The following is a 27,113-nucleotide window of genomic DNA, read 5'->3' on the forward strand; positions in this document are numbered from 1 at the left end:
AAAGGTTGGGGCGGGGGGTGGGGGGAGGAAACTAGAGAGAATAATAGATAATTACAAATAGCTAGTGAATTTTAAATATGCATCTTTCAGGAATGCCACAAAGGAGCTTTGAATATTGGACTAACCTCAAATGTCCTTCCACTGTATGTATGTATCTTTTCCTATGTCTACATATCTTCTCATTTGAAAACAAACTATTTACATGTGGAAAAATTCAAGGGTTCCAGCAATCGGTGTTGATAGTGACATGGCCCCAAACATTGATTTCCAAGCTCTGGATTTCTCGCAGGGCCGGGTGAGCTAATGGGCTTTGCCTACCGGCTGGAGAGATCTGTGGGCCTTCCCCTTCCTACTCACTTTTCCTCCTCCCACTCTTCTCCCCTCCTCAGGCCCGTTCTTCCTACTTTTCCTCAACTCTCCTTCCTCCCTCCTCCCTCCTTCTCCCTTAGCTCCCCCCACCTCTTCCCCCCACCCTCCATTCCTCTGTCTCTCCATTCCTCCACCTACTCCTCCCAATTTCTCCCCCTACAGCCCCCCTTCTCACCACCACTTATAATGGCACACAGGGCTCCCTCTGAGGTGGACGGCCCGGTACGTTTTCGTAGTCGGTCTAGCGTGAAATGATTCGGTGTAACCGGATTCTTGGGAAAGGACAGGTTACGTAAACATTTACTGATGTGGAGTAACTATACTATTTGTACTCTGATATGCAGGAAGGAAAGTGTTGATTAACACAGAAGAAAAAAAAAACGAAATTAGCTGATTGCATGCTCATAAGTGCAAGCTGTCATTGAACTGCTTTTAAAATAGACACAGCTGGGTGTTTGTGTTGAAAAATTTCTTGTGTTTTTGCTAATACTGAAATAAGCATGATTTTGTATACCAAACATTTTCAGATCATTAAAATTTGTAATCTGTGCTGGTTTTAAACACAAAGAAAAGAAACAGAATCATTTCGATGTAAAATTTGCTGATATTATATTAACTCAATCAGGTCTGTACAAATTGTGCATTGTGCCTCCTAAAATCTGTTTGATCAATTTAATACACAAAGTGCCAAACGTGGGTATTGTTTGTTAACATTGGACATTTTATTCAAATCCAAGCTCAGCAGCAAACTGGAGGAGCTTTCCTTCAATACACCAGCTTTGACTGATGAATTTTTAATGTTTTAAGGTGTTTCTTAGGTCAAAGCTGAGCGTGCATTGTTTTGTAATCTTGTATAAAATTTTAGCAGGTGGAAATAAGTTTTTCTTCTGTTTACTTTCAAATAGCAAAAACTGGAGTTCGCTAATGAGCACTGTAATAATCTGATTTTATATGCTAGGAGCTCATATTGACTGGGAAAATGTTTTTCATTCAAATTAAGACTATGTTATATAGTTTAAGGATTGCATGAATGCAAGTCTCTCAAAATAGGATATTATAGACATAAATAGTATATAGTTTAATGTAATATTTAAAAATCTATTCTTCCTAATGACAAAAGTTTTTTGTAATCTGGCAAGAAGTGAGTTTTAATTCCTTTTAATAATTTCAATTGCACTCTATGTCGAGACGGTGAGATATATATATATATATATAGCTTGTTCAACAAAACATGCACTGTTTACTCAGCGCCCCGTGTTTGTCTCAGCAATAGCTTTTTAAAAGAACTGCTACTAGCTGAAATGGAGGGGGAGGGGGGCCCTGGACAGAGTATTGTGCAAGTTGAAAGTCTCTGGATGGCGCTTTGTATATCTTACCGGCCAATTTGGGTGCAAATTGGATTTGAAGGCCTGCCTCTGTCCACCTCGGGCCTCTTCCCTAAGCACTTGAAGCCCAGTCTTCAGCTCCACTCAGTCACTGTGATTACCTTCAGAAGACAGAGGGAATCCAGTTGTCTCAGACCTGAAACAAATTCTCTATCATTCTAATTTTTTTCTCATGACGGATGTAACCTTGATCTCTTACACAGACATCTACAAATGTGTACTATTAATGAGTAAAAGCAGAAGTCAAAGTAAATGTAATTTTCTGGTATATATCACAGTAAACTTCTCTCTTGCTCTGTCTGCAGTCCCCAGCTCCCCCAAAGAGGTCAGGCCCTTTAAAGAGTGAGCAGTTCCAATGGAAGAATTGCTTAGGAAATGAATTAGATTATTCCTTCTGGAGTTTTAATTAATAACCAAGGCTCCACAGCATACTTCATCTAAGTAGGGAGCAGAACATTTCATTTTTCCATTTGGCAATGTTATTTAAGTCTTCTTTAGGGCATCTCTCCCATTTTTGTTCAGTGATTCTCCTCTTCTTCTTGCTAGCTGCTGGTTAAATGAAGGTGGGCCCCATTTACCTAAAATCCACTCTGCTCTCCATTCCCTGGACAGGGTGTCCTTGGAGTGGCACCCAGCGCCAAGCTCTAGCTAAAGTTCTCTTCCTGCAGATGCACAGAGAATTTCTGACCTTGTGACGTTTGGGAGTGAGGAGATCCCATATGGAGGCATCCAGGTATTTCCAGAGATCCTGTGGCAGGTGAGGTCTGCCCCGGCTGGAGCCAACTCGTCTATAATATCTTCCTAACAGCAGGTAATGGTGCTAACATTTAGTGATTAGAAGTTACTCTTTAGCGTGTTGTATCCTTGTTCTGTGGGTTTTGGTTACAGGTTATACGATTAGGTTTGCAAGAACAGTAGTGAACTAAACTTCTCAGTAAGAGGTCTTCACACCAGGGAAGTGTTACTTTTCTGCAGCAGCCCTGCCTCGTCACTCATTAGGGAGCTGCAGGTTGTCAGCGGCTGCTCTCAGCGCGCGCACGCGCACCCTCAACGTCCCCGGGGGCGCGCACATTCGTGCGTGTGTGTACACACACACACACACAGACACACACACACACCACTAAAACTAAATTAAGAAGCCGATGATTAAGACAAGCGTCTACTAGGCCTGTCATTTCAGCATCCTTCCATCATAACATTGTGGCACCGGCAATTTTGCTTGAGAACCTCGAGTAAAAAAATCTATGGGAGAGCCTCGTCTATGAGAGTGGAAATGTTTAGCTTGTATAAGCTAGGGAGCCACTTCAAAAGCGAGAAAGTCCAAGGCGAAGAAGAGGAGCAGGAAGAGGAAGAGGACAAGGATGAGGATAAGGCCTTGACAGAGACCTCTGGGACTCTCCAGGCAAGTCTCTGTGATGCTGCCAGGTGTTCCAGGCTTTCTGAAGCCAAGTACATACGCAGCCAAAAGAAAAGTCCCGTGATCTTCAGCAAAATGTGCATGGGAGAAGCTTTGTCCCGACATTACCCAAGGGGGAGAGCCAGGTGTGGAAAGATCCATGATAAAATATCAACAGAGAGCCAAGGGACTTTAGTCTCTGGAAAAACTTCTCAGTCGAATACTCTCTACATGTCTTGTAAACATTTTAAACATAATACCCACCACCCTTTTACTTGTTTCGCGTTATTTGCCATTGCCCTCCAGAGGGTGAGTGATTTGCTGAAGGACCTGAGTCCCTGATAGTGTGAGGGCAGACCTGCTCTGTTTTTAGACCTGATTCAGTTGTGAGAAATGGTCCCTCACAGCCTGGGGAAGTGCCCCTGAGAGGCCAATTCCTATTTTTCCTCTACTTGCCCAAGGAAATGGTGTAGTCAGTCTTTCAAAGGAGATAAGGGAAGCTCCACAAACAACCACAACAGAGCACAACAAAACAAAACGAAGAGTTGAAGGGGTGTTGGTGAACTAGAATGAAGGAGGCTAGAGCTCAGGTTCTTAGTTTTAACCCCCAGCTCTATCCCATAAGGGAGAAAGTGAGACTTGGCAAAAGCCATTCCACAAAACAATACTAACTTGGATTTTCCATCAGTGGGGTACCAAAAGAGGAAAAAAGAAAATAACTTTATAAATATATATCAAGCGGAAAGAAAAACTTACAGGGCTAAAAATGCTGGGCTCAGAGTTGGAGCTCCTAACCCATCACTGTTCTTAATTAGTTGGAGCTTCAATGTGATTTCTAGTAGAAGCCTCAATCTTCTTCCGGAAGTGTTGCAGGACCTTTTTGAGAAGGTGTGTGTGTGTGTGGTGGTGGGGGTGGGGTGGGGTGGTGAACCAAGACTTCTCTTTTGAAGCACACCTCCAAATGGTCCCCCAGATTCCAGTTGTGTGAGAAAAGATGGAAAGGTGTGACTCCCTCGCAATTTTTAGCCGATCACCTTTGAACTAGTCACCGCTCAATAGTTACATGTACACTGAAAACACTGAACATTGCCAGGTCCGTTTATGAGATTAATAAGTATCTTACAGGAAATGCTTGCACCCACTGAAGGTCTGAAAGAATGAGAGGAGAGAAAACTTCATGAGTGGAGTAAGCAAGCCAGAAAGCACGCAGAGAACCCTTCACCCCAAAGTGTCCCTTCGCATGGGGAAAGTAATATGTACTAAAAAGATCTATCTGCTTTCTTTCAAAAAGCCTGCGTGGACAAACCAATGGGCAAGTTTTTACTTTGTGCGCATCTTACACCCACCTGGCCCTCAATCTCCGGTGTCGGTTCCAGTAGGTCTTCCTACCCCAACCCTCGCTCCTCCCCCGCGCCCTTTCTCCAACACCAGGCCATGGAAAATCTGTTGGAGCAGCGTTTCTCAAAAGGTCCAGCTCTTCTCCCTCCCCTGCCTTTCCTCTTGAGGCTGTAACTTCGAGGGTTCCCTTCGAGGAGCTTCGCGGAGCTGGGGCTCCGAGGTCTGCCCGCCGCTGCTCCCTGCGTATACCCGCGAGCTTGCCCTGCGCTCCTTTGTTGCAGACGCTTGCCGAACGCAATCGAGCCAGAGGCCTTGATTCTAGGCGTCGTCTCTCTAGATGTCCCCCCTTAAAGTTGCCTTTTCAACCTAGGTATCTCGTTTTTTGGCACATTAGGCCGGATATATACCAAATCAATTTTGAGCTAAGAGGTCATCTGCCACGGTAAACGCGAGGATACAGAAAACACTTAAAGGTATCGACCCTGTATTGCTATAAAGCACATCTCAGCGTTAAAAGACTGGGGTGCATGCAGGTGACGTTAATTCGAATATTCAGTTACATGTAAGGGGTATTGAACCCAGTGGGGGAGAACAGTAATACCCGTATTTCTCTCCCGCTCTTTGGAAGGAGTCGCCTGCGGGGAGGAGAGGAGAGGACAGACTAAGCTACGCGTAGAGCGGCATCAGGAGCAAGTTACCGTTATCATGTGTAAACAAAACTCGACTCCTCTGTGTCAGAATCAACAACATCAAAGGTGTCTGTGGGGGGTCATTTTTATTTTTAAAACAGTCCTAGATTCTTGTTCAGCAATTTTAGTATCTTCCTTCTGGGTTTGTTCTAAGGCATGCAGGAGAGAAAAGTAACGTTCGAGAAAAAAGCTGGGTCGGCAAGTTTGGCTCCGGAGCCTATGAACTATGAATCACCGCGGTGAAGAGGTTTTCTTTTTCTTTTTCTTTTTCTTTTTTTTTCTCACCCTCTTCTTTTCTCCTGGAGCGTGAACTTGTTAGATAAGGGAGATGAGGCTACAAGGAAATGGAAACGCTGAAAAAGCCCGACTCCTTTGGAGAGCAGCCTGTGCGGCTGGCAGGCGGCTGCCGCGCGCCCTCCCCCAGCTGGGGAGCACCGGGGCAGCTCCGGAGCGGTCCCAACTTGGGCCTCCTCGGCCCCACCGCGGGGCCAGACATCACGCTCAGATCGCTGCCTTGGCCATCTTACCTTTTGGCCATAGAATACACACCCCGAAAGACGAGAGAACGGCCTCTATTTGAGCTGAGTGTCTGCTCTCCCGCTCGAAACACAAAACAGGGCCCGCAGCTTTTCCTAGAGGGAGTCCCAATCACAAAACAGTCGGAGAGTGGGCGACGCTAGAGAAGTCTGAAATTACAGGTGAAAGATTATTTTCCTAATTAATTAAAAATAATTCTCTTTTCCTATTTCTGAGCATACACACGCTACTGATTACACGTCCCTATGTACCTGGAAAAAAAAAAATACTTGGAGTATCTTTAGTACACAATGCTCATTCTTTGTCCCCTTGAACATTTACAGCTGATAATGTGGCTGGTTGGGATCAATTAGCACTGGATTTTGCCCCAGGATTGCTCCCCAGGGCGGACGAGTGGAGCCAACTCATCTCCAGCGACTTTTTCTTCGCTCACGTGCATATCCACGCCAGGGCTTCAGAAGCATTTCAAAATCCCCAGCCTTGGTTTCACTTGATTTCGTTGTTGTTATTGATAAATATTGGGTCATACACAAGCCACTTGTCAGAGCCTTTGGCTCCATCTCGAAGCTGCAGCTCCTAGCGGGACGTTTGAGTCTTGTGCTAGGAACTGGAAGGATTTATTGGGAAAAGAATTACACATTCTCTGCTCCTTCAGTTTTGGAGATGGTCCCTTAAATCATATCATATCGTCTGTCTGCTTGCTGTCACATTTATTTCTTGATTATTCCGATATGTGAACAATGGGAAGATGTGTGCATCTTTTCCCCCATCTTTTTAAAACAATTATTGAAATGGTTTAAAAAGGGGGGAGGGGAGAAAGTATTGATCCCAGTCCTTTCCGTATATTTGGAACCAAAAGAGCATAGGCCAATAGATAATTGTTTTAATTGTCGGGGTAGGGGGTGGGTTGGTAGGTAGGACCTTTGGGTTTTGTGTAATTGGAGTAATAAATGCAGTTTATCTTTTAGCTCCGCTGTATATATTCTTTCCCTTGATACATATTGCACATGAGCTGAACCCATGGTCTACTTGTCTTAGCATGTTTGAAGCCCCAGACACCCAACAGTATCATTACAGGAAAGAGACAAAGCCCCCAAAGACTCCAGGCAGGGAGGTGACTGCCTTTGGGGCCAATGGGGAATTTATCTTGACGTTGAACTATTCTAGGAAGTGCACCCACTCGCTCAGACTCCCTTGCTGCGCAGAGTTCAGGTCTTCCCCGTGCTGAAGTGCGGGGAGGAGGTGTGGAAAAAAAACAGCTGATTTTTGACATTTCAAAGGGACTCTTTCTATTTATCAGTGTTACCGAAGTGTACGTTACTGGAGAAACAACAAAACAAGCATAGAGCTGCAATTTTCAAGAAAATAGGATCCCCAAATATAAAAATAAAAAAGTAGCAGATAAGATGTATAATTCAATCAAATTACACAAAATTGCTTGAAAATCTAGAACAGTAGCGATCCATTATGCCTCTGTTTTATTAGTGACAAGTACAATTACTCTAAAATAAAGAACACTGGTGAATATATAATTGGCTGTAATCATGTTAGTGTTTGAATAAAAATGACGGGAACATTTAACACTTTGACAACAAAATGTTCAGAAATAACTTATTTATTCAAACAGTTTTTATTTTCCACCAAGTGAAGGAGAAACACAGTTTGCTTAGGAAAATCAATGACTTTTCCCTGCAATAAATAAATATCCAAAAGGGGGAAAAAACAGCTCCATACCTCTGTATTATTACTGTTATTATTTTTAACCACCAAGAAGCTTAATCTTGTGTTTGAAGTCAGCGCTTATCTAGCGGTTGTTTGGTACCGAAGTCCGCCACCTAGAGGAAGAGCTCTGCAGCCCAGAACCTCTTTTCCCGCGGTGACCTCGGGAATCAAAGTTAATATTCCTTTGCAAATTGCTTTCCAAACTAACTCCCCCTCCCTTACCTCCTCACGTCCCCTTCCGCCCCACAACATCGTCACAATATTTTCTTAGTAATTGCTCTGCACAATTGACAGAAGCGCCGCGTCTCCGGCACCGCTGTGCTCTCCCAGGAAAGCGTGAGAGCGCGTTGGGGAAGCAGGTCAGGGAATATTTGGTTCTGGAGAGACAATCCACTTTCATCCACAATGGTCTAGGGCAGCCTGACTTGGGGGCTCATAAAGTGACGGCTGATGGAGGCATCGCCACATTCCAATGCATTTCCCCCCCCTCCCCCGGGCTTTCTTAGAAAAAACAACTGGGATCCCCGGGTACCCGCGGGGCTATTCCCGACCTTTCCCCAGCGCCCCCACTCCCCACCCCAAATGCGAAGATCTAAGATCCTGGCTTTATTTAATCATCTACTCAGTTATTGAGCCCAGTGGATCCTTTTCTTCTCGTAGGTGGGTTGCTTGAAGAACTGAGTTACAAAGGTATTAAAGAGGAGGCCGTGTTTGCAGGGGTCCCCCTGTGGTCAGGGAGACTGACCCAGGAGAACCCCCATGTTTTTACACTGAGCTGAGCCTCCGAGTTTCAAGAAACTTGGGCAGTGTGCGGGAGAATTTGGGGTTGTACTCGGAAGCGCCAGGAGCCTTTTTGGATTTTAGTCTTGGTGGATCCTATCGGCTCCTCACATAGAAAAGCCAACCTCACTCTTCAATCTCGAGCTCATTCTCTGAAGTGATTATTGGGGAAGGGAGATGTTAAATGAGGGAGCATGGGGCTCTGGGAAGAAATGTAACAACAGCATTCGAGCGCTCGAATTCTCCTTAACACCAGCGCTGCAGACTCTGCCTCGATCCCCCGCGCCGCCCGCCCTCCAGGAAAGTCTCCCCGCCCCACTCGTCCAAAGTTTTGTTTTTATTGCTTTAGGGCACTTAGAATATTGTTCAAGTTGAGGATTTCCTAGAAAGGCGAGGAAGGTAGAGTTGATTTAGTTTTGAAAAAAAAAATAGTTATTAATAATAAGACTTCAATTGGGTTTCATTTCTTGTAATTTTCCTTCCTGTCCCCTCCCTCCCTCCCTCCTTCCTTCCTCCCTCCCTCCCTCCCTCCCTTCCTTCCTTCCTTCCTTCCTTCCTTCCTTCCTTCCCTCCTTCCCTGCTTTTTCCTCCCTTTTCTCTTTCCTCTCTCTCCTTCTCCCTTTCCCTATCTCTCTCATTATCTTTATGTGCGTCTAACTGTATCTCATCTACCTCCTTATATGTGAGAGAAATGAAACCTCATGAAGGTGGTGGAGGTGACCGTTTTCATTCTAACTTCCAGAACCTCCTTAATTGTCAATTCTCAGTCCCAATGCTGGAGTTTGAAAGACGTCTCGGAGATGATTCTTCTCCCTCCCAGAGACGACCTCAGAACCATGGTCTAAGAAGCTGTTTTTCAGACTGTGAAATTATTTTTTAAGGCAGCTGAAATATATGTTTTTAAAGTAAGCCTCTGAAACTGATGCCCCGGTGCATGCTTCCTCTATGGATTGAGGCGCTCCCTAAATTCACTCCACCCAACCCCTAGGAGCTGAAGTCCTCAGAAATGTTTTGTTTTGTTTTATGCAAAACTAGCGCTTCCACTCTCAACTCCCAGGTCTATCATTCCTCTCCCGCATTATATTAACGGCGATGTTAGCCTTCCCCTACGTGTTTAGGCTGCTAATGCCGGTCACTTAACGCAACAAAAATGCTCATCTGTGGAGATTTTCCCAAGGCTAGCTGCAATGTTGGCTCTTTTTCCTTTTCTTTTCAGGGCACGTCCATTCCTCCCTGCCCCCTTCTTCTTTTCTTGAGATGGGGACTGGAAAAGGGGTCCAAGAACTCTAAGCGAGTGTGTGAAGTTTCCCTCCTTTCTCTTGCCTGCCAATCCATCAAGCAGGGTGGTGAATTTTTGGTTTTCTCTAGAGAGCAGGACGACGGAAGCTTCGGCGTAGACTGGTTGCCTCTCTCAGTTAACTTGTCTTCTTTTTTTTCCCCAGTCATGACTTTCCTTTCTCCTCACCTTAGTCGGTGAAAGCAGTTGGGGATTGCCCTCACAGTCCTTCTGCACCCTTCCTAGCCCCAGGCTTCTGAAGAAAACTCCACTGGCTTTCTTTTGTATTGACAGGGAAGCTGGATTGGAGATCCCCTCTGTATTGGATTGTGTGTGGGTGCTGTGTATGTTTGCTTAGTTTTAATAACTTTATGGGGGAGACTCTCGTGAGCTTGTTGACAGTTTTCTCCTGTGGGGAGATTCTCTGGAGCACGGAATCACCTTAACTTAGATAATGATCATCTATTAGGCTTCTTACTTTTCCAGCTAAATTTAGCCTGGGAAAGTCATCTGCCCTCATGATTCATATGTACCTAGTGTCCAAGGAGAAGACCATCACGGGCAATGCAAAGTGAAACTGACTTAAAGGGTAATATTACCCAGTGGGTTTTGATTTAAAAAGATGAGTATCATCATTGTTCACAGCTGGAACACGTTTACTTCTTAAAAGCTGGTGAAGTGTAGACGTGAGAGCTGTTTTCCCGACTCTGGCTCTAGCACTCTTTTCCTATGGATCCTTACGCAAGTTACTTCGTCTTTCCAGTTTTTTCTTAATCTGAAAAATAAGTGACCTGTGATCATTAATATAGAAAATATAATTCATTCATCAAATTCCCAACAACACCACCACTAAAATATAACTTTAAAAACCATAAGAATGTTTAGAAAACATCGGGGGGCGGGGGGGGGGGGGAGGGAGGGAAGCAAGAAGAAAATCTCATTCAAACGGCAGCAGCGACATCTAGTGACCAAAATGCTCAATAGTAGCAGTGAAGGTGTGGAATAGTTTACTGAGCAGTGGGTTTTTGGAGGAGAGAGCCATGGAAGTTTTTCTAATAAATCTTGATTGTCTGTCTGGCAAACAACAGTCTTTTGATAATAAAATTCTAAGCTTTGATTATTGTAATACGACATAGAAAGACAAAGGTTTTTACTTCAAATCTGCACATAGGGCAATTAAAGTTGGTTACGAGTATTCTTCCAAAGCTTTAAATTCCATGTCAAAGAACTAGTTCTAAAAAGTAATTTTATTTTGAGGGGGCTTGAAATTTGTTTACCTAATTTTCCAAATTATCACCAAATGTGTTTCTATATGAATACTTAACAAAATTGAAAGAAAAATTTTGATATTTTCTTTTATCTGAACTAACCACTTTGATTTGAGATAATCATCTAGTGAACATCAGGGAACATACTAAAAATAACACCATGTTTTAAGTAATCACATATATGCTCTGTCTATATTACCTTGGCTGAAAATATTTCAGAATTCAAAGAAATGGAATTCCTATGTCTATACGGATTCTGTTTCTTCTTTTTACAGCAAAGATTAAATGAACTATCTGGGCACAGGAAAATCTTAGTAATGGCAGACTGCAGAAACCCAAACTTTTCAGAATAACAATTTTAGCATTTGCTTGGCATTTAACATGTTAGAGAGAGACAGAGAGTAGAACTCTTCTCATTGCCTGTGACTGTAAGCTGGCCATGTGTGTCGGTGTAGTTTGTGCATGCACTTGCTGAACGGTGTGTTTAATTTCCTAATAGCAAAGCAGCTTATGACTACTGGAATATGGAGTCATGTTTTGTAACTTTAAGGGAAATGAATTTTGTTTATTCTATTTTATTTTTCACCAATATTTCCTAGATTTTACTATAAAATTAGGTCACTGGCATGCTATCTAGCTAGTTTTTGAATAGTAAGATAAATATACAAGTTGTTAACACTTGGGGGAATTTGAGCTAGTCACAACACTTCTCCTAAACCTTAGTTTTCTTATGCAGTAAATCAGAAAGTTGAATCTGCTATCTCCGATAATTCAAAAGATTTTTAAGTCAATAAATCATCAACCTTCATTTAAGAAGACTCGCTTCTGGTGTCTTCATTGTTATTTGCAACTCTTCCGTATCACTCCTGAGTTCTCTAGTTAGGCATCTCATCAGAAATGAGAATTGATGAGCCAGCCCTCCATCTTCTCTATCTTCCTGTCTTGTTGATCTTCCCCTTTTTCTGCTTTTAAAAATAACAAAAATCTCAGACACTCTAGTCACCATTTACTAACTCATTGGCATGCACTCAGCTCTCCCTTGCTATCCATCCAGAAAAATCATAATGTGAGATAGGACCAAACTAAACACAAAGCTGAGGCAGCTGTATTCAAGTTTTCTAACATGTTCCCATATCCTCATGGTGATGATTAATTATTATTATTATTATTGTTTTTAGGAACCAGAGCCAAATTATTCTGGCTGCAAATAGCCCACATTTTTCTCTGCTTCTGTGTCCCTGTGAATAAATTTCTTCAGGAGGATGCAATAAAATGTCTCTAAATTCAGTCTGACTAGGAACATCATTACACCCTTTTAGCAGTAAGAGTGTTCACAGAAGGCAAATATCACTCCGTGTTGCAAATACGCTCAGCATTTAATATAGACCTCAGGGAAGCTGAAGACACACATATCCACGCACACACAGATACATGCATGTGTGTGTGTTTGTGTGTATATATATACACACATATATGTATATATGTATGTATATAGAGAATCATATCTACATTGACCTGGGTTGATAGAGAAAAACAGGTTCATTACAGGGAAAATTCTAAATATATCAAAGGTTTCTTTCTTAGATGTCTTTTTGTTGTTCCCTAGAAAACTTCTTACTCTTCCTACTACTTGGACTTGTATTTAAAATTCATTGTGCCGTATAAAGTTCACAAGGCATGTTTTCTTCTGTAGATTTTTCACAGACCTCATAAACACAGGTATTATTCCATTTTAGAAGTGAGGAGGCTGACCCACAGAGACTAAATTACTTGCTTAAGATCACACTACTAGGAAGACACAGAAAAGGAGTGTGAATCCCGGCTTTGGACAGGCTGCAACTTGCATTTGGTCATTTTTAGGGTTGGAGTCTTCACACTGGGAAACAAGGGGACTGGCTGAGGCTGTTCATTAAACTTCACCAGGATTCCACCGCATGTATTTGAGAAATCTCAACTTTTAAAGAATTTTGGGACCTCCAGTCTGTGTTTGCTACTCCTTGTTCATTTATGATTTTCCCCTCTTAACACTAACAATTTTATATTCTTTCTACAGGAAGGATAATCTTTGAAAAACAGGTCGTATTCTAAACATCTTTGTTAATTATCTTGGAAACTAAGATTTTAGAGTTGGAGGGAATCTAAGACATTTTTTGATTCAGCAGCTCTGGAGTAAGATGATTGTCTGAATCAATGGCTCCTGAGAACTGTGTGAAATGGGAGTCCAGATTATTCTGAGTTCCTGGTGTGGCTTACTACCCATCTCCCTGGATTTTTGGCTTTATGCATTAATACGTTTGGTTACTCCATTCTTGCTGGCCACTCTGTGGACTAGTTTTCCAAGCGGCTGCATTTTCGGCAGCACACTGTGGACCTACCAAGCACTTTACTCTCAGCTGAGAGCTGTTAAGCCTTCCTGGATCTATTTTCTCTCAAGTAGCTCTCTGCTGCCCTCAACTGGTGTTCAGCCACCAGAGCTAGCTAGCCTTCAGCATTTACGCGAATCCACTGTACCTTGGCTTCAAGTGAGATGTGGGAGCATCATTAATCACACTGTTTATGGCTTTTATAGCATGGAAAAATAGAACTCAGGCCCATTTACGTCCACTTATGCCCCAGCTTCTCACTTTCTCCAAGTTTGCAGATGGGCCATGAAGGAGAATGTCTGATTTTCACATATCTGTGCTAGAGTATTTGGAAGGGCTTACATGAAAATGTAAACTATTTCCTTAATTATCAAATTGAGATACACTTCAGCTGATAGACCAAATTTTTGAACATGTTGTAGTTAGTCTTAAGAAATATGAAACATTTTGTCTTTGATGTAAACAAGATATATGAATCATATGAATTACTTGTAAACTTTCTCATTTATTCACCAAATACATATTGGACATATACTGTATGCTAGACATTATTATTGGTGCTGAGAATATAGCATTGGATAATGGAGGCAAAAACCTCTTCTGCTTTTACTAAGCTAACTTCCCAGTTAAGGAAAATAGACATTAAACAAGTAAATAAGTAAAATACATTTTAAGGGAATGTAATATTCCCGTATCTATTTCCTACCCCAAGTACTGTAGGGATTCCATGTTTTTAAGAACATTTTTAGTAAAGTTAAAGAGGCCTAACTAGAGTTTATACAGGGACCATGCATGCTATAAATATTGGATGTGTTATTTACTGATGAATTCAAAAATTTATTGTGAATATAGTGTAGACATATAAAAGTGTTTGATGCAAATGAGTGTTTGAAACTTTCAACTGAAGAGACGTTTTGTCTTTTGATTCTATACCAATCTCTCCTGTTGAATTACCTTGTGGTTGGAATATCACTTTGTCACCCCCTGTAATAGCTGCCACTAAAGTCCTTGCTATTACTGCCATTGATGATGGTCTCTGGTTATTCTCTCTACTTTTCTCTTTGTTTTTATTCTGTTCTCTTACTATGTCTTTTGCTTCTTCCGCAGATAAACTCTGATAGATACCACTGACCAAATAGAATAAGTTTTCGCTTTCTTATGTGGTGGAAGTACCAATCATAACTAGGGAGGTTTAATCAACTGGTTTTCTTTTCACTACCAGGTCTATTTGAAATGGGTGTTTGTCCTAGGTAAAATGCAGCTGATTTGGAAGAAGCCAAAATATTAATCAAATAATAAACAAGTGGTGGTGGCAATTACAGACACACAGCTTCTAAGTAATATGTTTGTATTTAAAGAAATAAAATAGTTCAAATTCTGAAAAAAAAAAAAACCTATGATATAAAACTGATTTTGGGTTGCTGGGTGAGAAGCTTCATCCTTCCTGTGAATAATTTTTCTGTGTGGAACTTTCCAGTTTAGTTTTTATGATGCAGATGTCTTCTGCTGGGCAGACATGGCACCTTCTCACTGAGCCATGTAGATCAGCACAGGGTTAAGAATATGACACACCTATCCTTATATGAGTTAGAAATGTTTATATTTATTAACACATTTCTTGAAATATCTTCAGTTTTTGTTTACTTCTGATTTTGCATATCACAGACTTTCTGTAAAAATTTTCTAGTATATTATCAAGAAGATAATAAATATAAATCATCTATTAAAGTAAAGCTTATATTCTAAATAATTTGGATCATCCTGTGGGTATATTTTGTGTTCAACCTTTTGTTCATTATTGTTATACTGTGAGCATTTCCACATAACTATTTTTAAAACCTGTAGTTACAAATATCTATATTAACTTATGGATAACGACAACAATTTAACCACTGTCCATTAACCACTGCTTCACATTTAGGTAGTTTCTAATTTTTCATTATTAAAATGACTTGAGATATATATCTTTGCACATAAACTTTTTCTCCAACTTTGATTATTTCTTTATAATAGATTTTTTAAGGGAAGGGTTTTTTTTTTGTTTTTTTTTGTTTTTGTTTTTTGGTGGGGAAGGATCACACAGTATGAATTTGTAATTAGCAGTTACTGTATATTGGTGAATTGTATTTCTTTAAAATTGCATTACTGTGGCCAGGCGCGGTGGCTCGTGCCTGTAATCCCAGCACTTTGGGAGGCCGAGGCAGGTGGATCATCTGGGGTCAGGAGTTCAAGACCAGCCTGGCCAATGCGGCAAAACCCCAACCCTACTAAAAATACAAAAATTAGCCGAGTGTGGGGGTCCATGCCTGTAATCCCAGCTACTCAGGAGGCTGAGGCAGGAGGATCTCTTGAACCCAGGAGGCAGAGGGTGCAATGACATAGTGCCACTGCACTCCAGCCTGGGCAAAAGAACGAGACTCCGTCAAAAACAACAACAACAACAACAGGAACAAAGATTGTATTAGTGTATATTTGCAGTGATCTATAAAAGTGACTGTTTTGGCTGGGCACGGTGGCTCACGCCTGTAATCCCAGCACTTTGAGAGGCCAAGGTGGGTGGATCACGAGGTCAGGAGATCGAGACCATCCTGGCTAACACAGTGAAACCCTGTCTCTACTAAAAATAGAAAAAATTAGCCGGGAGTGGTGGAACGCGCCTGTAGTCCCAGCTACTCGGTAGGCTTAGGCAGGAGAATCGCTTGAAGCTGGGAGGCGGAGGTTGCAGTGAGCCGAGATTGCGCCACTACACTCTAGCCTGGGCGACAGAGCAAGACTCTGTTTCAAAAACAAAAAACAAACAAACAAACAAACAAACAAACAAAATCTGTCTTAATGAACCCTGACCAAATTAAAAAAATTTTTTTTGCCAGTTTAAAAGGAAAAATATATCTATAACTAGCTTTGATGTACTTTTCTTTATGTACCAGCAAGATTGAAAGAAATTTCTACAAGTATTTATTACATTTTGAATTTCATCTTTTATGATCTTTCTATTGTCTTTTGTCCATTGTTTATTTGAATTTTTGTGCTATTGTTATTCATTTTAGGGGCTTTTCTAGATAAAATATTAACCCTTTGTCTTCTGGCTCAAATATCTTTTATAGTTTTTGTTGATCTTTTTAGCCTGTTTACAATATTTAGTTACACACAAATGTAAGTCTTATGCATATTCAGATATTGAAAATGTAATGAAGTTGAAACCTAAAACCTGGGTTTGAATCTATCACTTTTTGTCTATATGAACTTGAGTAAATTATTAAACATCTGTACTCTATTTTTATTCGATATAAGATGGGGTTAATAATGCTAATTCTCTCATAATGTTTTCTGAGGATAAAATGAGTTAAATTTGTATACTTTGAAGGGTACCAGGCAAATGGTAAGCTCAAAATTAAGATTGAACATATTTATTATTGTTTAGAGTATTCAAATTTATAAACGCAAAAGGATTTTTATTACTTTAATATCAGTATTTTACATATGTAAAATAAATTAAATATTAAGTAAAGTTTTATTAACCAAATATCAAATATAGCTAAGAATTTTGGATACCTAGTTTTATAAATTACATATAAATGATTAACTTGAGTGTTCTGAGGGAAAATATTATTATGTCTTTTATTCATGTACTTAATACTAGTTTCACTCATTCATTTAAGAGATATTTGTTGACCTTTTACTACATGCCATAAACTGTAGTTGAATAGGATAGTGAACAAATGGATGAAAATCTTTGCTTTTCTGTAATTGATTGAGAAACCGTAATGAAATAAATTAGTATCATGAAAAATATAGTAGAGAAGAATAAAGGAGATAAGAAGTGCAAAAAAATAAATAAATAAAAAGTACTTGCAATTGCAATTTCAAATATGTTAGCCAGGGGAGATCACTGAGTATATTAGTTTTCTATTGCTGCCTAACAAATTACTACACATTTAGGGCTTAAAAGAACAAAAATTTATTGATTTTTCTATTTTCTGTGGGTCAGGTCAAGAGTCTAGACACAAACTACCTGGGCCCTGTGCTCAAAGACTTACAAAACTGAAATCAAGGTGTTGACTGTGCTCTGGTTCTCATCTGGAACTCAGGGTCATCTCCAAGGTTATTCAGGTGGTTGATGGAATTTAGATTCTTGTGGTTGTAGGATTGTGATCTCTGTTTTCTTGCTGCTTCTCCACTAAGGTCACTCTCAGCTCCTATAGGACTGATCCATCCATCATAATCTGAATAATCACCCTTTTGATTAGCTAAAGAAAGGAGTGTTGGTGATCAATTGCATCAAATGTTGCTGATAGGCCAAAATGAGAAGAGAAAATTGACTGGATTTAGTAATATGAAGGTCATTGGTAACCATGAGGAGAACAGATTTGTTAGAATGGTGGAGATGAAAGCCTCTTGGGTGATGGTTAAAAATGAATGGGAAGAAAAATTTGAGATAGAGTATAGAAAGTGTATTGAGCAGATTTGCTGAAAGGGAAGCAAGAGAAGAAACATTAGCTAGAGAGGAGGTGGAGCCAAGAGAGGGTTTTTTAATGGAAGAAAAGTATGTTTAATTGCTGATGGAAATGACACAGTAGAGAGGTAAAAGTAAAATCTGATGTCATAGGAGAGAAGGGGGAGAATTGCTGGAGGCACATCCTTGAGTAGGGAAGTGAGATGGGATCAAGTGCCCAAGTTGGAAGGGGTTGGACTTAGATGGGAGTACTGATAGCCATCTTTCATTCCAGCGGGGACAGCAAAGTACATGGATTCAGTAGGTTGTGGGTATTCTCTTCTGATTACTTCAGTTTTCTCAATGGACTAAGAAGCAAGATCAGCTAAAACTGAGCATGATAATGGAAGTGCTTGAAATATGAGTAGGAGAGATTAGGCATGAAAACACCATCAAGAAGAATGGGAGAGTAAAAGATCAGGCAAATGTAATATGATTGCCAGGCAGTGTTATGGACATACATGAAATGCACAGTCATGAATGTAAATGAAACGAGTTTACATGCTATATGTTTTCTTAAGTCATGTTAGTTGTAGGGCCTCCACAACTAGCAAGACAGAAAATAATACATAACCAGGGTTGTGATTCAGACAAATGACTCTGAGCAAGACAGGTAAGGGAATTGGGGATGTGAAAAGGGGTAATTGCAATGATTGGTCATGGAATTTAAGTTGGTAAAAAGGGGAAAAAAAGGGAGAGAAGGGGGAGAGAAAAGTGAAAAGCATAAATTGAAGACATACCAAGCACTATGGTAAATTATTAGAATAAATTAATACAAGCTTTTCTTTAAAACTGGCTTTCTGATAGCTCTAAGGCTGTACTGTATAAAGTAGGGAGGTCAAGTGATCCTGAGCTTTAGCTCCTCATGAGCTGCAGGTAACTCCCATCACAATGACTTATTCTGACAAACTCAAAGCACTTTCATAGCTCCTATCCTTTGGTACACTTATGAAGGAGGCAAGGGCAGGAACTAATATGTTTGCTTTATATATAAATGTAACATCTTTGTTTTATATCTAGATATGCAGAGGTAAGCGTAAAGAGAGGATCCCTGTACATAGTTTTTAATTTAATTTAATTTAATTTAATTTTTGAGATGGAGTTTCACTCTGTCGCCAGGCTGGAGTGCAGTGGCGTGATCTCAGATCACTGCAACCTCCACCTCCTGGGTTCAAGCGATTCTCCTGCCTCAGTCTCCCGAGTGGCTGGGACTCCAGGCATGCGCCACCATGCCCAGCTAATTTTTGTATTTTTAGTAGAGACAGGGATTCACCATGTTGGCCAGGATGGTCTTGATCTCTTGACCTCGTGATCCGCCCACCTCAGCCTCCCAAAGTGCTGGGATTATAGGTGTGAGCCATTGCGCCCTGCTGACACAGTTTTATAATATACAAAGTTGAAATTATTGCTAACTCAAATCACTGTTTCTCTGTGTGACTACTTTCAGCTTCCTTAGTTCCAGTGCTCAGCAACTCATGCTGCCCTGTGGTTGTTCCACATTCCCCACTGCAGTCTTCTTCTCAAGATTTTAGGCAGCAGCCATGCACTGTAGTTTTCTCATTTCCCAGGCTTCCTTCATTGAAAACTTCCTGTGAGTTTCTCAGTTCTATTGAGTAACCCATTAACCACTTTGGTAAATGAATTCCAACTTGACCTAAGTTCTTAATCTTGTTATCTGTCTTAGAGTGGTGGTTTTCAGTATACTCTTCCCTCAACCCACAGTAAGAAACACAGGTTATATCAAGACCTAGGTCTCAAATACATGTATCTACATACATACAACCCACAGTGAGAAACACAGGTTACATCATGACTTAGGTCACAAATACATGTATCTACATACACACATATACAGCTGAAACAAAAATTTTCCAAAATATGCTTAATTACATGTGATACACTCTGATGGTTTCTATTCTAGTATATTCTATTTAAAAAATTACTGGTTGGGACTCACTAAGCTATTTACCAGCTACTAATGGTTGATGGACTGCAGTTTAACAATAAAAGGGGCTTTTGATGCTTATAATGCAGGTAGGCGATAATCATGGCTCATAACAGATTTAAGTATTTTACAAAATAACTCCTAATTGAGACTGATAGGATACGTATATTTTAGTGACTGAAAAGTGCTGGGAACTAGCAGTTACTAGAAAGACTATAGAACTTCAAAAGACCCAAATCCTATAGTTCATTCTAATACTTAATAACTTTGACATTGGTTTCCTATTCTGCCCTCTCTCATGTTCCATCTGTCTAAAATGGAGTTCAAAACACCTGCTAGGTGTAACTCTGAAATTTTTTCTCAAGAGCAAGAGAAATGTAAGTAATAGAGGTTTATAAATAGCAAATGTAAGACTCTCTAATTTTATTTCTGGATTGGGTTTATGTTGGAACTCTGAAAGTCAGACAAACCCTCCAAAGATAAGAATATTCCCTGTCACCAACTGCTTTGATTGATCTTAAGTTTCCATATATTATTCAAATATGTTGAATTATTTGAATATTATGTTGTTTCTTATGTATTCAAATAAAATTTATCAGAAGAATCTTTTAAACTTAAAAAATTATCTACTTGATATGATATGTGTCTAAAATTTTTACACACTTTAATAAAAAATGAGTCATGGGTTTTTATTAGGTTTTGGGATAAATCCACACACCAGCCTGGAAAGCATAGTTCTAATACAGCTGCTGTACATTTTCTTCACAGCTTATTTGTAATGTCATTAGTCATTGTTAGGTCTGTTAGTCAGAAGTTTCACGTCTATAATGAGACTCACTTGTGGTCATCATCTTTAGTAATTATTTTTAAAAATGTTGATGTACAATTTTGTGTGTTGAAATTCAGTTCTATTCACAGATTTCTCCTTCTGTTCTTCAGCAAATCAACATGGATAATCTCAAAATAACAGTGCCTCCCTACACTCTAAGCATTTTGGATGCGTCATCGTATTAATATTGTGCCCTTTTACTATTTCCACTAATTAATTTTGCTCTTTAACTTTTACTGATCAATGTGGACCAAATTTTAATTGCAACATTGCTATGAAATAATACCAAATTAAATCTGATAGTGTCATGCTGTGAGCTAGTGAGGGACATTAACATTTTTGAACACGATAAGTTGATTTCAAACCAGATGGACTTGTAACCAACTTCAGAATAATGTTCAAAATCTAGTTGTGAAGAATTTTGAATATTACATTAATGGTTCAAATTTGGGGTGTCTGGTAAAATGCTGGTGGCTTGGAAACATGTAACTTTACATTATCTCTATCCCATTATACTCTTATTAGAAAGTTAAAATATGCAATGATGTAAAGAAGGAATTCAGTAGTGTATATGATACATGTCTATTAATTCCCACAATGGATTTAAATATTAACTTTAATATAAATTGTGCAATATGGTTGATTATTTGCTCATTAACTAAACATTTCATTATTATCTACTCTGTACCAGATACTATACCAGGTGATGAAGATAGAGTGATGAATAAAATTTAGTTCCTACTCCAGTGGCACTTAGAGTCTGGTGGAGGAGATGAACACATAGTCATATGGATAGCATAAAATCAGTGCCACACTGGAGGTATGTACTGGGTTCTGTGGAAGTATAGAAGAAAGCCACTTGAGTGTTCAGATTGCTTTATGGAAGAACTGTCATTTAATCTGTGTCTTCAAAAATTATCTTAAAAATTTATCGATGTAATACATGAAAACGTAATAATAATCAAATAATTTAGAAGAGCTTATGATAAAAATAACAGAACCATTTCTCTTCAACAACTATTTGGATTCCTGGCTGTGAACTCTTTTAAATACCTTTTTTTCTTTTCTTTTCTTTTTTCTTTTTTTTTTTTTTTTGAGACAGGGTTTCACTCTGTCATCCAGGTTGGAGTGCAGTGGTGCGATCACAGCTCACTGCAGCCTCGACCTCATGGCTCAATTGATCTTCCCACCTTAACCTCCTGATTAGCTGGGACCACAGGTGCAGTGCACCATACCTGGCTGATTAAAAAAAATTGTAGAGATAGGGTTTCGCCATGTTGCCCAGGCTAGACTTTTAAATACTTCGTTTGCATTTCTTTTTGTGATTCCTTCATGATACTAATTATATTATATTTATTTTGAGTCGTTTAGAGTTATTTATCATTTAATTACTTCCACAGGTTATTTTTGTGATAATAGTAATAAACTAACACATTATGAGATATTATCATCCCCACTCTTTCCTCTATCTTTTATTTTACCTCCCTTAGTTCCCACCATTTATTAGCTAACCTATTTTTATTAAGACTGTTATAATTTGTCCTTTGAAATTAAACAGCAACCAAATCTTTCACCCTTTCTTCATGAATTAAGTCTGGAAATTTACATTTTTATGACTATGCTGAGTCATGCATTGTGCTATGACAGAATACATTCTCTTTTCTCACTATCAATTACTTAAAACCGTGCCAGAGATTTAATTTCTTTCCATTTGTATCATAGCCTTTTATACAACTTTCTTCCTTTATTTTCTTTAGGTTAGCCATCAACTTTTCTTTCTTTCTCTCTGTCTTTCTTGGCTTCACTATATTAGCACATTATTGTTTTAAAGAGGTAACGTGTCTTTATTGCGTTTTTCACACATTCTCCCTGTGATTCTCAAATGGAGGTCTTTTCTTTCTTTTTTTTTTTTAAATTTATTTATTATTATTATACTTTAAGTTCTAGGGTACATGTGCATAACGTGCAGGTTTGTTACATATGTATACTTGTCCCATGTTGGTGTGCTGCACCCATCAACTCGTCAGCACCCATCAACTCGTCATTTACATCAGGTATAACTCCCAATGCAATCCCTCCCCCCCTCCCCCCTCCCCATGATAGGCCCCGGTGTGTGATGTTCCCCTTCCTGAGTCCAAGTGATCTCATTGTTCAGTTCCCACCTATGAGTGAGAACATGCGGTGTTTGGTTTTCTGTTCTTGCGATAGTTTACTAAGAATGATGGTTTCCAGCTGCATCCATGTCCCTACAAAGGACACAAACTCATCCTTTTTTATGGCTGCATAGTATTCCATGGTGTATATGTGCCACATTTTCTTAATCCAATCTGTCACTGATGTAATTCAAGATGGATTAGAGACTTAAATGTTAGACCTAATACCATAAAAATCCTAGAGCAATTGGAGGTCTTTTCTTACACGCCTTCCTCCTGACACCATCCATCCTTCTACTGTAATATGAATCAGTTACTCTTTAGAACTGTCATACAGGAATATCCTTCATTGCTTTTCTGGGTGCCACCCACCCTTTTAGAATCCTGTCTCTCCTCTTCTTTCTTCTCTTTATTATCTTACTCCTTTTTTTTTTTCTTGTGAACCCTTTCTTTAAAGGGTATGTGGTAAATATATATCATATTAGCAAATGCTTTTATTCTGGGGTGTGTGTGTGTGGTGTGTGTGTGTGTGTGTGTATGCGTGTGTATCTGTATGCATGTGATTGAACTGGGTATATAATTTTTGAGTCAAAAATATTTTCTCAAAAACTATAAGGTTTTGGTCTATTTTCTTAGCATTCAATGTTGGTGATAAATTTAAACTAATCTTTTCTTTTATTTATTTTTATTTTTTCCCTAGAACCTGGGTCTCACTCTGTCCCCTAGGCTGGAATGCACTGGTGATGTGATCATGGCCCACTGCAGCCTCGAACTCCTGGACCCGAGCAATCCTCCTATCTCAGTCTCCCAAGTAGCTGGAACTACAGGTGTGAGCCCACCTGGCTAACTCATTTGTTTTTAGATAACCTGTTTTTAATCTCGGAAGCTTTTATGATTCTCTCTGGGTATAGGTCTTTACTATAATCATTCCACTTGGCATTTTTCACTTTAAATACTCTTATCTTTCAACTTGGAAGAATTTGATGCTATCAGTTCTCTGTTGATTTCTTCTTCTCCATTTTCTGTATTCACGTTGTTTTTGGATTTCTATTACTCAGATGTGGGGCCTCCATACCACTTCTATAGGTCTTTCATCTGTTTCCTCATGCTTTCTGACTCTGCATTTCTGCTTTATACTGTAGCAGAGTTCTCTACTTTATTTTCTAGATTTTTTTTTAAATTATATTTTAAGTTCTAGGGTGCATGTGCATAACGTGCAGGTTTGTTACATATGTATACTTGTGCCATGTTGGTGTGCTGCACCCATCAACTCGTCAGCACCCATCAACTCGTCATTTACATCAGGTATAACTCCCAATGCAATCCCTCCCCCCTCCCCCCTCCCCGTGATAGGCCCCAGTGTGTGATGTTCCCCTTCCCGAGTCCAAGTGATCTCATTGCTCAGTTCCCACTTATGAGTGAGAACATGCAGTGTTTGGTTTTCTGTTCTTGCGATAGTTTGCTGAGAATGATGGTTTCTAGCTGCATCCATGTCCCTACAAAGGACACAAACTCATCCTTTTTTATGGCTGCATAGTATTCCATGGTGTATATGTGCCACATTTTCTTAATCCAGTCTGTCACTGATGGACATTTGGGTTGATTCCAAGTCTTTACTATTGTGAATAGTGCCGCAATAAACATACGTGTGCATGTGTCTTTATAGCAGCATGGTTTATAATCCTTTGGGTATATACCCAGTAATGGGATGGCTGGGTCATATGGTACTGCTTTACTGTTAATTCCATTTAGTAGTTTGTTCTGCATTTTCCAGTTGTTAGAGATCTGTTATTATTCCTCATTTTTTGAAAAGTTCTTTTCTACATTCTTTTTAGTTATGTATTATATTTTTGTGCATTTATGTTTTTATTTTAGTGCTGTGTCAGGAGAGATAAGATGTATTGCTAAGACCTAGTATGAATTTGAGTCAGAACTATAAGCAGCAGCAGGTTGTTTTAGGGTTAAAGTAACGAAGTAGAAACAGTGGGGCCACATTTTGCTGAATTTTTTTTTGTTTTGTTTTGTTTTTTTTGTTGTTGATGGAGTCTCAAATCTCACTCTGTCATCCAGGCTGGAGTACAGTGGTGCTAACTCGGCTCATTTCAACCTCTGCCTCCTGTGTTCAAACGATTATCCTGCTTAGCCCCCCAGAGTAGCTGGGAGTACAGGCACATGCTGCCATGCCCAGCTAATTTTTAATTTTTGAATTTTTTGATTTTTAGTAGAGATGGGGTTTCACCATGTTGTCCAGGCTGGTCTTGAACTCCTGCCCTCAAGTGATCTACCCTCCTTGGTCTCCCAAAGTGTTGGGATTACAGGCCTGAGCCACTGTGCCCAGCCTGCTGAAATAATTTCTAGGTGTCATATCATGGAGGGTGTTGTAGACACACTCTACTAAGGACACTGGACTTTATCTTACAGGCACTGAATGTTTTAATTGTGAAAATAGTATGATCTTGTAAAGAAGATATATTTAAGGACTAGAGGCCAGGAGGACAGTTAGAAGCCTGTTGAAACAATTTATGTTGGTGATAAGGATCTGATCCAAAGCAGAGAGATCAGAGAGAAGATGAGGCAGAAATAATAAAGAGATAATACAGAATAAATTTCCAAAATTGAGTAAAAATATGAAGACAGGAAATGCTAAGAACCCCAAGTAGGATAAATGCAGATAAAACTACCTGTAGTCACATCACAATAAAACTTCCAAAAACCAAAGATGAAAAAAAGCAACCTTAAAAACAGCCAACTGATAATAAAACAATATATATTACCTTCAAAGGAGCAAATAAAGGCAAAATAAGAGTGTTATCTTTCTTCTCAAATGAATAATGAAATCCAGAAAATAATAGAGTGATAATCCTAAAAATGCTAAAATAAAATATGGCACAGCTTATAATTAAAGTCTAGTCTACGTCTACTTTTGCCTAATGTTCCATGTCCCTATTCATTAAGGCAATATTTTGTCTTAATGAAATGTTCCTGTTCATTAAGAAAATATAAGAAAATATTTTATTCTCTTGTAATTTTGTGGAGCTAATGTCCATAAAATGCATCATTTAAGTAGTTAATTTTGTAAGATGATGGGCTTGGTAGAGTAACTGAGATTTAAATCCTTGCTGTTTAATCTGTTCTAATTGGTTAAGGGTAATGCCCAATTTAGAAGCAAAAAGTGAAATTGCAGATTTGTTTTTAACTCCCTTCAGCTCTGAAGTTTAATAGTTTCAAAAGTATCTCGTTTATTATACTTACCATAAGAAAGTTGACTCAGATTAGTCGTGGAAATATTTGATAAACATAGTAATGCCAATATTTCACTGAAAGGAAAATAATTGTGAATAGAAAGCTGTGTGTAATAAGGGGTTTATAAAGACGTAGGTTCAGAGCTTTGTTTATTTACCTAATAGGTGAGTACTTGTTGTGTTGCCTAGTAGAGTGCAGTGGCTATTCACAGGCATGACCATAGTGCACTACAGTCTCATTCCCAAATACTGGGACTACAGGCGGGCACTACCACACCCAGCTGTAGAGTGGATCTCTGAAAATCTTTACATTTTATGTAATATTAAAAGAGTGAAAAGAAAGAAAAACAAAAAAAGTTTCTCAATGTGTGCTAGGAATTTTGTTGACACTCCACATATATAATTTTCTTTCACCCTAAAATGAATTTATAATGTATGTGTTATTTTTTGTTATTTTACAGATGGGAAAACTGACTTAGAGATGTTAAATATCCTGGATTATTGTCAGTTTAACAAAATAATTTCAGCTATCGATGATCAAGTGGGATACATTTCAGAGGAAGAAACAGCTCCTTACATAAATTCTAGAAAAAACATGGTGCCTCCATATAAAGCTGATTTTTTAAAAAATCTTTTAGGTTTAGGGGTACATATGTGGAGTTGTTATACAGATAAATTGTGTATCATGGGGGTTTGGTGTGCAGATTATTTCATCACCCTGGTAATAAGCATAGGACCTGATAGGTAGTTTTCAGACCTTCTTCCTCCTCTCACCTCACCCTCAAGTAGGCACTGGTTGTTCCCTTCTTTGTGCCCATGTATACTCAATGTTTAGCTAATTCTAGCCTGTAGATTTAATCACGGATCTCCCATTAACAATGCTGTGTTGCTCCCTTCTTTGGCTATTTCAACTATCTGCTGATTTCTTTTCTTTTTACTACTATTTCATTTGCAGTGGAGCCAACCAATCCTAACAAAGTTGAATAGTAGATAAATTATACCATTCCATCTGAAGAAATACCTGTCGCATTTTTACTTTTTCTCTCACTCTGTCCTCTACTAAAAACTGTTTTCAGATAAACTTCTGAAACCAATCATTTATAACCGGATATAAATTCAAATTGTTTTTACTTCTCAGAATATTATCTCAAGCTAACTTGAATTGGGTAATAAAAGACATTTTACTCTATTAAAGAAAAGCTAGGCATTTCCTGAAATATCAATTAGTTTGGAAGCAATTCACCTAGATGTCATGCGAACCCTAAAATAAAATAAAAAATCTAGACTGGTTATGTATATTTGCCTGTTGAAAAAGATCTAGATGATTTT

At 39.2% G+C, this 27,113-nt stretch overlaps 1 long non-coding RNA gene across 1 annotated transcript; it reads left to right on the forward strand.

Annotated features, from left to right (window-relative positions):
* The first annotated feature begins 449 nt into the window (after positions 1 to 449).
* LOC110743755 lies at positions 450 to 23,281 on the forward strand. The gene is made up of 4 exons (XR_002523284.2): positions 450 to 591; positions 2,423 to 2,565; positions 21,081 to 21,209; positions 23,243 to 23,281. It is a non-coding gene; the product is annotated as an uncharacterized LOC110743755 (long non-coding RNA).
* The last annotated feature ends 3,832 nt before the right edge of the window (positions 23,282 to 27,113 follow it).

The sequence above is a fragment of the Papio anubis genome, chromosome 7 (genome assembly GCF_008728515.1).
Source record: "Papio anubis isolate 15944 chromosome 7, Panubis1.0, whole genome shotgun sequence".
NCBI lineage: Eukaryota > Metazoa > Chordata > Mammalia > Primates > Cercopithecidae > Papio > Papio anubis.